Genomic DNA, 10,646 nt, shown 5'->3' with positions numbered 1-10,646 from the left:
AGAGTTGCAATGTGCCCAGCTATGGAACTACATTTCCCAGAACCCCCTGGCCACATGCTGGTCATGTGACAGAACTCTGACCAGTGAAATGCAGACAGGGGAAGAGGATTCCTTTAAGGGCTGGACTCAGCTGGCTGATCCCTTCTGTCATCTACCCTCCCAGTTCTTCTTGCCAGGAATGCAGCTGTGATGTGGGAGGTAGGGCAGCCCTCTTGTAACCACAAGACAGCACAGTGGTGCCCCAAACACACACCACAGCAGGTCCTGAGGGCATTGAGAACTGTCACACCGGCCCTGAACCGCCTTCCTCGGATGTCTGACAAGGAGGAAAGTAAATCCCCATCGGGTCAGGCTCTCGGTTGTCTCTTCCGTTTCTTGCAGCTGAGCACGATCCTTAACAAGAAGAGAAAACACAGAGTTTTCACCCTCCTAGTGATTACCAGGATCATTAAAAGGGAAAGAGAATGTCAGGCTCTGACAGAACTTAAAGCTATGTATTAGGTCATTTCCTAATCAGGACGCTAACAAGATGCCTTCTCCAGAGACCTGCACCCAGGGAAGGAATGTTTGTGGAGAGCACCGTGGGCCGGCAGAGCTGCAAGGGCGGCTCTGAACACGGTACACACCCTGACTCACCATTGCCCTGGCCTGGCAGGGAGGGGGTCCCATCACCCTGTTCATGGAGGACGCTGGCCAGAAGCTGAGCACGTGCCCTGGGTGCCCAGAAGGGTCTGGCAGAGTTTCCCTCCAAGGGGCATTCTCCCAGGAGCCATTCTGGAGCTCCTGGCTGCGAGAAGCCCGTGTCCCAGGAGATGCCTGTGCACCTGAGCAGAGGCGGGAGGGGGAGCTGGAGAGTACTACTGGGTTCAGAGGTCAAATCACAGCCCCAAACTGCACCACGGTCTCTACTTGGGTGACCAGAGTGGAAGCGCCCAGCAGGCTGGAGCTGGGGCCCAGACAACCCCACCCCCTCCACCAAGCGTCTCTTTGTGCCTTCAGGAGGTGATTAGGTCATGGGGTGGAGCCCTCATGGGTGGGGTTAGTGCCCTCATTAAAGAGGCCCCAGAGAGCTCCCTCGCCCCTTCTGCCATGCGAGAGCCCAGCCAGAAGCTGGCAGCCTGCAGCCCAGAAGACAGTCTTCCCTGAACCTGGCCAGGCTTCAGCCTCCAGGACCCCGAGAAATAAATGTCTGCTGGTTGTAGACAAGCAGTCTGTGGGACTTTGTTACAGCGGCCCAGGGGACTAAGACACCCCATGATTCCTGTGATCCACGAGGCAGCTCTGAGGCATCCAGTCCATCCCCAGGGCCGAGAGAGAAGCTCCCTGCACACGCCGCAGCCGGTGAGGGGCGGGCTCAGCAGGGAGAGCATGGCCAGCTCAGGGCAGTTGCCTCGACTTCACAACCGCTCACGTTCGGGTGTCACGGGCTGGCCTCTCCTGGTTTTATCCAGCTCCCCTGACAGCTGGGGGGGCCCTGTCTCACTCGGGCGTTCTCCCTCCTGCGTTCGCATCCAGCCACGCTGGCTCCCACCCGGACTCGCGGCGACACCCCTCAAACCTTAGGTCCGGCCTTCTGTCCCCCAGGCTGGCAGCAGCATCCCCTCCCCTGTTGGCTTCCGAGGCGCGTGCTCTGGGTTTACTGTGGAACAGACACGAGGCTGCGGGCTGAGCGGGGACCCAGGACAGTCATTTCACCCAGGGCCCATCCAGGGCCTCCGAGGTCCAGGGGTAGATTCTACTCTCCACCCGCATCAGAAGTGTCCCAGAACTGTTGACTCTGGACCTCCTTCTCGATTGTTCCTCCAGGTGCCTCTTGCCCGTGGAGTAAATCACTCAGCCCAGACGCCGTGGGTTGAATTTCTCCAAAGCCTTCTGCAGGCCGCATGTCAACATGTTATTCATTCTTCACATGAGAAGAAAGGAGCTGAGCTCGACCTTTTCACACCTCCGCCTCACTCTCTCACTCCTGACTTGTTGGAGAGAATCCGGGACTCCAGGGATGCTATGAGCAGCTGGCTTTAGGACGGTGTCCTTTATGACGCTGAAGGGTGAGCCACGCCCCTGGCCCTGGCAGTTCTCATGGGTCTTGTGTCCAGGGGTCCTTCTCAGGAGACACAGGTTTTCCATAATTAGAAAAAACCTCCTTTCTAAGTGACTTAACTGCTTTACAGCGTATGTCCAACCAAAGGAGTTTATAATCAATACAGGTAATCTCTCCCTGTCTGTCTCTCAACTGGTCTTCAACTGGGAAAAGTATTGTTTTCAATAACACACACTACAATGCAGACCTCCGAATACACCTCCTTGGATGGAGGATTTGCAGACAATGGTTCTCAGCCGGAGGTGCGCCCCCAAGGGGATCACATCGCACCCCCCAGGGAGACGATGCTTTCATTTCTGTGTGGTTTTGTTTCTGCCAGGAGGCAGCGGAGTTTAGGTTGCTGTGAAATGCTGATCTGCCTCACGCCTGGCCCGAGGGCTGAGAACGATAACAAGCGTGTTTGTGCTCTTACACTTCTAACCGTTTTCCTCAAAGATGATCCGTCCCACTCAGAGTGGAAAGGGGGGTTTGGGGAGCCCACCCTCTGTATCCCAGGCTGCCTGGGAAGGTCGTGACCCCTGAACCGCTGTGACCCTCACCAGTACGTACCAGCTCACATTTCTGTCCTCTCCCTTGTTCCACGTGGTACCCTGCGAGCCACTCTACTGGAGAAGCTCACAAATAAGAAAGCGAGCCCACCTCCCTGGCCTTGGTCGCAGGAAGATCTAGTGGCTCAGCACCCACTGACCTGCCTCCTGGTTCACTGGGCCCTGACTTTCCTGGACACGCACCGCCCCGTCATGTGGGTCTCAGCCAAACACGCAGCGGGCTCCTGCCACGGGGACGGCCGGGCCAGCAGCGACACCATCAGGGCAGATAAGTGGCAGTGAGACCTGGGAAGGCTGGGACAGGCCCTGAGTCTCCTGCTTGGTGTGAACGAGGTAGGCCTCGGCCTGGTGACTGCTGGAGGCCACGCTGTCTGAGCAGAGTCAGCGCGGCGACACCGAGCTGAGCGGAGATTCTGACTGCGGCATGTCAGCCCTCATCCAACCTGCCCCTAGCGGGTCACAGGGGCCTGTGCGTTCCTCTGTGGATACTGCAGGTTGGGTCAGGTTTGCTTCAGAAAGTCCTTACGGATGCAGATGAAAGAGAAGGGGAGGGGAGACCCCAGCTCTCTCACCCGTATCCTTAGGAAGGGAGCGTGTCACCGCTGGGATCTTCAAAGCCATCACCCCCAGGAAAGCCCTGGAAGCTCCTGCGGCTCCTCGATGGCCATGAACCGGGGCGGTCACTCCGCCCGCAGGGAGAGCAGGGCTCCTGCCCCAACGGAAGGTGCGCTGAGTCCAGGTGCAGATGAGACGGCTCAGAGACGTGAATGAGGGGTGACCACGGCCGTCGGTGGAGCGGCTGGAGGCCGGGCAGGAGCCCCCAGGACGGCTCAGGACCCCGGCTCCTGCGGCCGCAGCCCCAGCCCATCCTCCTCCAGCCCCTGAGCCAGCGGCTGTGACATGGGGGCCTGTCGTGAAGACACGGGGCCTCCGTGGAGAGGGCGGGGCAGGGTTCCCAGGCTGCTGGGCCATTTGAATCCATCGGCAAGGGCGTGGGGACTTGTCCACACGTTTCAACAGGTGGAATAAAAATCACGGAAGAAAGGAGTCAAACCGCCAACTGATGGAGTTAAGGAGACCCTCAGTTGTGAGAATGCACCCACAGCTCCGAGAACCTGATGCAGGTGAGACGGGCACAAGCCCAGATCACACTCGCCCCACTGACTTCCGCGTTTGTTTGTTTGTTTTTAACATCTTTATTGGGGTATAATTGCTTTACAATGGTGTGTTAGTTTCTGCTTTATAACAAAGTGAATCAGTTACACATATACATATGTTCCCATATCTCTGACTTCCGTGTTTTTAGAGCACAAGTATTAAAAAAAAAAATCAGACAAATAAGGAGGCGGTGGGTACACTTTAATGATACAACTTAATCTGCGGGGAATGTGATCTGGTGACTCTCCATGCGATAACCCTGCCTTTCACAATTATAATTAACTGTGAGAATAAAAAGCTTGTCTACATTATAATTACTGCTTCTTAAAATGTATGTATACTTGTAACAACTAAATGGTTCAGTGTCTCGAAAAATAAATATCTTTTTCCATGTTTTATTGTGAATTGCAGCGGTCCCTCAGTATCCACAGGGATTGGTTCCAGGACCCCCCCAAGGACACCGAAATCCACAGGTGCTCAGGTCCTTTATAGACACTGGCATAGCATTTGCGTATAACTATGCCCCTCCTTCCATGCTTTAAATCATCTCCAGATCTCATAAAACCTAAAATGAGGTACAAGCCGTGTACACAACTGTAGATACATTTTAAATGCTATGTAAATAGTTGCCTTGCAGCAAATTCAGGTTTTGCCTTTGGGAACTTTCTGGAATGTTTTCCCCGGTATTTTCGATCTGAGGTGGGTTGAATCCATGGACAGAACTCACAGACATGGAGGGCCAGCTACATGTTAATCCTGTTGTACACATTTTCCTTAATAGACAATAACAGACGATTTAAGTGACTGACCTTCGCACTAGATTTATCTTCAAATCTCTTAAAACAGTAGCTGAACCAGACTGTCTGATGGACGGACGTCTGTGCTCATTAAATTACCAGCTCAGCAGCGCACTGCAGTTCCTGCCCGGGGCGTGAACACAAACACGGGGCAGATGCAGATGAAGCCCAGCCTCGCCCTCGGAGGAGACACAGAGCAGCACCCTGGCTCTGGTGTCTCGCACCGGGACTCGGGTCCTGCAGCCACCGCAGCCGCACTGTGTCAGCAGCCTTTTCTAACCTCTGATTTCCATTTACCAAGGACTATTATCTGTACTTCATTTTATACTGTAGATATTCGTTGAGTCCCTATTGTATGCCGTGTGCTGTGCATTCCATGATGAACCCAAACCATGAGCTGACAGTCTAGCAGAAAAGAGCAACAGGTAGTGAGTGGCCACAGGAGGCGTGTAAGTACCAACAAGGAATGGGGGACAGCACAGGGGCGCCTCCTGGCCCAGGAGGGTATGACAACAAGGAATGGGGGACAGCGCAGCGGTGCTCCCTGGCCCAGGAGGGTATGACAACAAGGAATGGGGGACAGCGCAGGGGCGCCCCCTGGCCCAGGAGGGTATGACAACAGAGCTGAGGCACGGGGCGGCCAGCAGTGACCAGAGAGGGAGGAGAGGGCTTTGGGCTGGGTGAACAGCGTGTGCAAAGGCCCAGTGGCTGAGGCAGAGACAGAAAAGGAGAGTGGTACAGGAGGCAGACGACCAGACTTGTTTCTTAAAAAAGCACTCGATCTGCCACAGGGAGTGCAGAGGGCAGGAGTCCAGCTAGGAGGCTGCGCGGGCACCAGGCAAGAAATGGCACTGGGTGCACTTGGGGGTGGAGGCCGTGGAGACGAGGAAACTGGGTGGATTTCAGGGAATTTGGGACATGAAATCAACAGTTAGCAGTGAGCTGGATACGAGGAGAGTCAGGGAAAGGGAATACAAGGAATGGGTTCTCTTGATTCGTCCAGGTCAATGGACTGTGGTTCAGTTTAGCAAAGTGGAAACGCTGAGCGAGGTCTGAAGTGAGGGACCGGAGATGACTTTGGCCTGTGGACGCTGCACTGCCCACGAGACATCCAGATGCAGACATCAAGGAAACAACTGGACCCATGAATCTAGAACTAAGAGGTAGGAATATTCTAGAGACATAACTTTGGGATCCATCAACGTACGGGCAGTTTCGAAGGCCTGGGGAATGATAAGGTTAACTACAGAAAGAAAGACAGTGAGGAGAGAAGAGACCCAGGATGCACCTCTGCAGAATGCTTAACTTGCAGCGGGGAGGCTGAGCCTGAAAAGGAGACCGAGAAGGAAGGGCCGGTAAGGTGGGAGGTAAGTGGGCAGCAGCGCGCTGTGACGAGTAAAGGGTGCGGGAGGCGAGACGGGCCGCACAACGTGCTCCGCCTGCCTTCTGTCTGTGGAAGAACTTCAGCCAGAGAATAAGTTTAATCAGAGAAGTGAGAAAATGCAGAAGCAAAGGAAAACAGTCAAGCAACACCAAGTATTAAGTGCGGCCACTGAACAGTCAAGGCCCTTTAGTCCCTCCTCAAGGGCTGTAGGTCATATTCTGAGCCACTGTAGGCGGCTCTTGTCAGGGACATGGAAGATGGTTTTGCTCAAAAACTCTATTACCTTTTTTTAAGGAAAGCTGAGAACCCTGCTTTTCTCACTGACTTTCAATAGAAAAGCACATCTGCAGTGGGGCCCCAGTGTGTAGCACCTGCCACGGGGCCTGTGGTAACAAGGAGGGGTGGCACCCCGCTCCAGTGTGAGCCGAGGGAGGCAGGGCCCTCCCGTCCCTCTAGATGCTCACGTCCCACACTGGCACGTGCTTCTCCCAAGAGCACGGAATGCTGCTTCTCTGAATCATTAATGACACGTATTAAATGTTAAATGTCTTGACAGATCAAGAAGCCTCATTAACAATGCGCAGACGCTTCCCCCACATGCGCCAGCAGGTCCTGAAGACTTTCACCAACGCCGCGGCGCTTCTGCCTCTGGACCATGGGGAACCTGCCAGGACGAGGAAGCACTCTGCCCCAACTCACGCTTTCCCATGAGAATGCATCGTCCTCCAGACACAGGAAATGTGTCCTCATGACACCAAGGCCCCCCCCGAAATCCTGGAGGGCAAAATCATTGCGAATCACCGATGAACCAAGACCTGTCAGGTAAGTGCCTGAGGAGCAGATCTCTCCCGCGAGGGCACAGCGCCAATCACGGCGTTTCAAATCCCTGCAGGACAAGTCACGGCCTATCCGTGGGCCCCACCTCATGTGTTTTTCCAAAGGTGGTGACGCAACAGCCCAGAAGGCACATGCCTGGATCAGTGAATGCGCTCCACTCCCCTTAAACAAATTCAAATGGATTTTGATTTGCAGACTTGGGCGCGCTGCTTGCCGCTGAGCTGGATGGTCTGAAATGAGGAGACATGAAGAAAAGACCCGCCTTTATCTTCTCTGTCTGATGAAACTGCAAGTTTGCACGTCGCCCTTGGTGGAAAGAGCAGACTCATGGCTAATTATCCAAACGCGGCGCGCCAGTGTTGGCTGCCTGGCCCCTTGTGTCAATATGCTACTGAGGCCGGGGGCTGGAGTACGTTTCTGAAGCTGATGTCTGGAACCTCCTACTTTAATGAGGAAAGACAGAAGAAATTTTCTGCTGTTAAAAAAGGTCTCTTCTCGGGCTTCCCTGGTGGCGCAGTGGTTGAGAGTCCGCCTGGTAATGCAGGGGACATGGGTTCGAGCCCTGGTCCGGGAAGATCCCACATGCCGCGGAGCAACTAGGCCCGTGAGCCACAACTACTGAGCCTGTGCGTCTGGAGCCTCTGCTCCGCAACAAGAGAGGCTGCGATAGTGAGAGGCCCGCGCACCGCGATGAAGAGTGGCCCCTGCTCGCTGCAACTAGAGAGCGCCCTCGCACAGAAACGAAGACCCAACACAGCCAAAAAAAATAAATAAATAAATTTAAATCATGTGGGCTTCTAAGAAGACCTCTGCTTAAAAAAAAAATAAGTGGACGGTTCACATACACATTAGCAGTAACTTGGGTACTTTCATCCATTGAAAAATAAATTCAATGTAGAAAAAAAGTAAAGTTAAGATGCATCAGGGCAAACTTAATGGTGTGTTCTAAGCTCTCAAGTGTGTTTCTCTCAGGCAGAAGGCATTCCTTCACTCGCCATTGGCTGTTACACAAGACCACTGAGAACTGGCCAATTTATCCCCACTCCCCACAAATCACATCTCCCTCCCCCTAAAACACATTATTTCTATTCATAGAAACATTCCTAGTTGCTATAGCACAGTGTGAAATCTTCAGTTTGGCCTCAGATGCCTTTTACCTGTTAAAACCCTGAGATCAACCCTCATTGCCACCGGAGGAGCTTTTCTGCTACAGATCAAGAAAAGGAAGGGGCTCTTGAGGCAGCAGAATGCCAAGTCAGGCCACCACACTACTGAAGACGCTTTCTATGAGCATGTGGACAAACAACCGTCCTAAATGCTAAACCAAATCAAAGAAGAGCACCTCACCTGTTTGTGCATGAGACGGATGACGTGAAGAGAAGCGCCTAACACTCCCTGGGAGAGCCAGGGGTAGTGATTCCTCCAGGGAAATATGGTAACTGGCTGCAGGCCTCACGGAGTCTTTGAAATTCACTGCTTCAGCGATCCTTGGAAATAAAAGGGACATTATTACAAAACGGTAAAGGAAGGCATTCAGCTAGAAGATGGGTTTGAAATTTAATATTAAACTTCAAATTATTGAGACAGTGATCTTTTTTGGAAGAATTTTTTTTTTTTTTTTTTTTTTTTGCAGTACGCGGGCCTCTCACTGCTGAGGCCTCTCTCATTGCAGAGCACAGGCTCCGGACGCGCAGGCCCAGCGGCCATGGCTCACGGGCCCAGCCGCTCCGCAGCATGTGGGATCTTCCCAGACCGGGGCGCGAACTCCGGACTCCCAACCACTGCGCCACCAGGGAAGCCCCTAGAAGAATTTTTCAATTCTGTTACTGAACACTACTCTATTTAAGACTTTATTCTGCCACCTGTAGGGACTACCAAGATAGCTGCAGTGTAATCTTGGACCACAAATAACAACCTAGTTGAGGCCCAGGAAGCTGTCAAATAACAAAGACTCAAAACGACTGGGCATAGACTCTCCCCAATCCCACTTAATCGCTGTGTAGCCTTGGGGAGATCACTTACATTGCCTGAACTTCAGTTTCCCTAATTATAAAATGGTGCGATAAACAGTAGCATGGTGGATGAGAGGAAGAAACAAGTTGTTTTCCTCCACACATCTTAGCTTCCTCGGCTGGAGCCCTGGACGTCAGACTGACTAGACAGACTAACAGAAGAAAAACCAACAGAAGTTTATTAACACGTGCGTCAGAGTCCTCGGCGATGAGCAACCCAAAAGAGCCGTTAGTACCTGGGTTAGCACCTAGCCTCTTAACTGAAGGAATGATGAACTTTCGGAGAAGTGACAGCGCTTTGAGTTTCTAGGGTGGCAAACTGTGGAAGGCAGGCCCGTGGGGGGACTGATGGAAGAGGAAGAATAGTCAGTGAGTTTTGTTACGTAGATTCCTCCTGGGATGTCGCTAGGTGATAAGGGTCTAGGTTTGTCTCTGGTTCTTCCTAGTTAGAAAGGGGAGCGGAAGACAACTTTATAAGTGTATGCCCCGCTTTTAGGAAACAGGTGGAGTCCAGAAAGCTTTTTTGGTGTCTGTTTCTTCAAGTCTGCCTTCAGGATAAAAAACAAAACAAAAAACACGCCCCCCCCCAAAAAAAAAACCCAAATAGAAACAAAACAAAAAACCAACCAAACGAAAAACACCAACCAAACAGAAAAAGACTGCCTTCAGCTCAAAATGATCCTTATGACCAAGTGGCATACTTTGAGGTGGCGTACTTTACTCCACTTCAGTGGACATCTGCTGTTTCGCCTCTCAGCAGCCCTTCATTCTCCTGTAAAAGTCTCCTCAACTTCCCTCCAGGTGACCGTCTCCTTCCCCACTGGCAGCCCATGTAATTTGAAGTTGACTCCATCCTGGGCTTAAAGGTAAACCCTACTGGACTTCCCTGGTGGTGCAGTGGATAAGAATCCGCCTGCCAATGCAGGAGACACGGGTTCGAGCCCTGGTCTGGGAAGATCCCACATGCTGCGGAGCAACCAAGCCCGTGAGCCACAACTACTGAGCCCTCATGCCTAGAGCCTGTGCTCCCCAATGAGAAGCCCGCGCACCGCAATGAAGAGTAGCCCCCGCTTGCTGCAACTAGAGAAAGCCTGCGTGCAGCAACGAAGACCCAACGCAGCCAAAAATAAAATTAATTAATTAATTAAAAAAAAAAGTAAGCCCTGTTATTCAGGCCCAAATGAATCAGTGCACTGTGTTCCTCAAGGCCATGGTTATTGATCAGGGCTGAGCACACCATCCAGTAAGATCCAGAAAGGTGCAACACGATGAGGTAGAGACACTGGTTCAAAGATTCTCACTTCTCTTCACTAGATGTCAGCCCGGAAAGATGAGGTCCTGGGAGCGACTTTCACACATGAGGAGAGAGAGTGACTGAGAAGGGAGCCCACCTTGCGAAGAGAGCAGAGAGATTTTGCCAAGGGACATCAGCTGGACACTGGATGAAGCTGTTCCTGAAGCTCGTGTATCCATGGACCTTCCAAAGCACACGTGCCAGGGAAAATACACTTTTGATGAAGACACTTTAGGTGGAGTTTTTTGTCATTTATAACCCAAAATACCCTACCTGGCACATAGAGTACTTGTCTCATGGAGGTCTGATGCAGACCTGAGGCGGTATTGACTTGGTGTCCAGTAGGTGTACCGTAACAGGCGTGGGGCGTCCAGGGGGCGGGCCGTAACAGGCGTGGGGCGTCCGGGGGCAGGCCGTAACAGGCGTGGGGCGTCCGGGGGCGGGCCGTAACAGGCGTGGGGCGTCCAGGGGCGGGCCGTAACAGGCGTGGGGCGTCCAGGGGGCGGGCCGTAACA

The 10,646-nt window shown here is 52.8% G+C and overlaps 1 long non-coding RNA gene across 2 annotated transcripts; it reads left to right on the top strand.

The window, feature by feature from the left end:
• The first annotated feature begins 3,657 nt into the window (after positions 1–3,657).
• On the top strand, positions 3,658–9,468 carry LOC117203982 (uncharacterized). 2 transcript variants are annotated; one of them, XR_007471938.1, is made up of 5 exons: positions 3,658–3,773; positions 4,938–5,053; positions 5,608–5,767; positions 6,545–6,810; positions 7,021–9,468. It is a non-coding gene; the product is annotated as an uncharacterized LOC117203982 (long non-coding RNA). The 2 variants fall into 2 exon arrangements; XR_007471937.1 differs by lacking the exon at positions 3,658–3,773 and having other exon boundaries at positions 4,868–5,053.
• Positions 9,469–10,646: the final 1,178 nt, after the last annotated feature.

This window comes from Orcinus orca, chromosome 15 (genome assembly GCF_937001465.1).
Source record: "Orcinus orca chromosome 15, mOrcOrc1.1, whole genome shotgun sequence".
In the NCBI taxonomy this organism is placed as follows: Eukaryota; Metazoa; Chordata; class Mammalia; order Artiodactyla; family Delphinidae; genus Orcinus; species Orcinus orca.
This window is presented reverse-complemented; position numbering and strand designations above follow the sequence as displayed.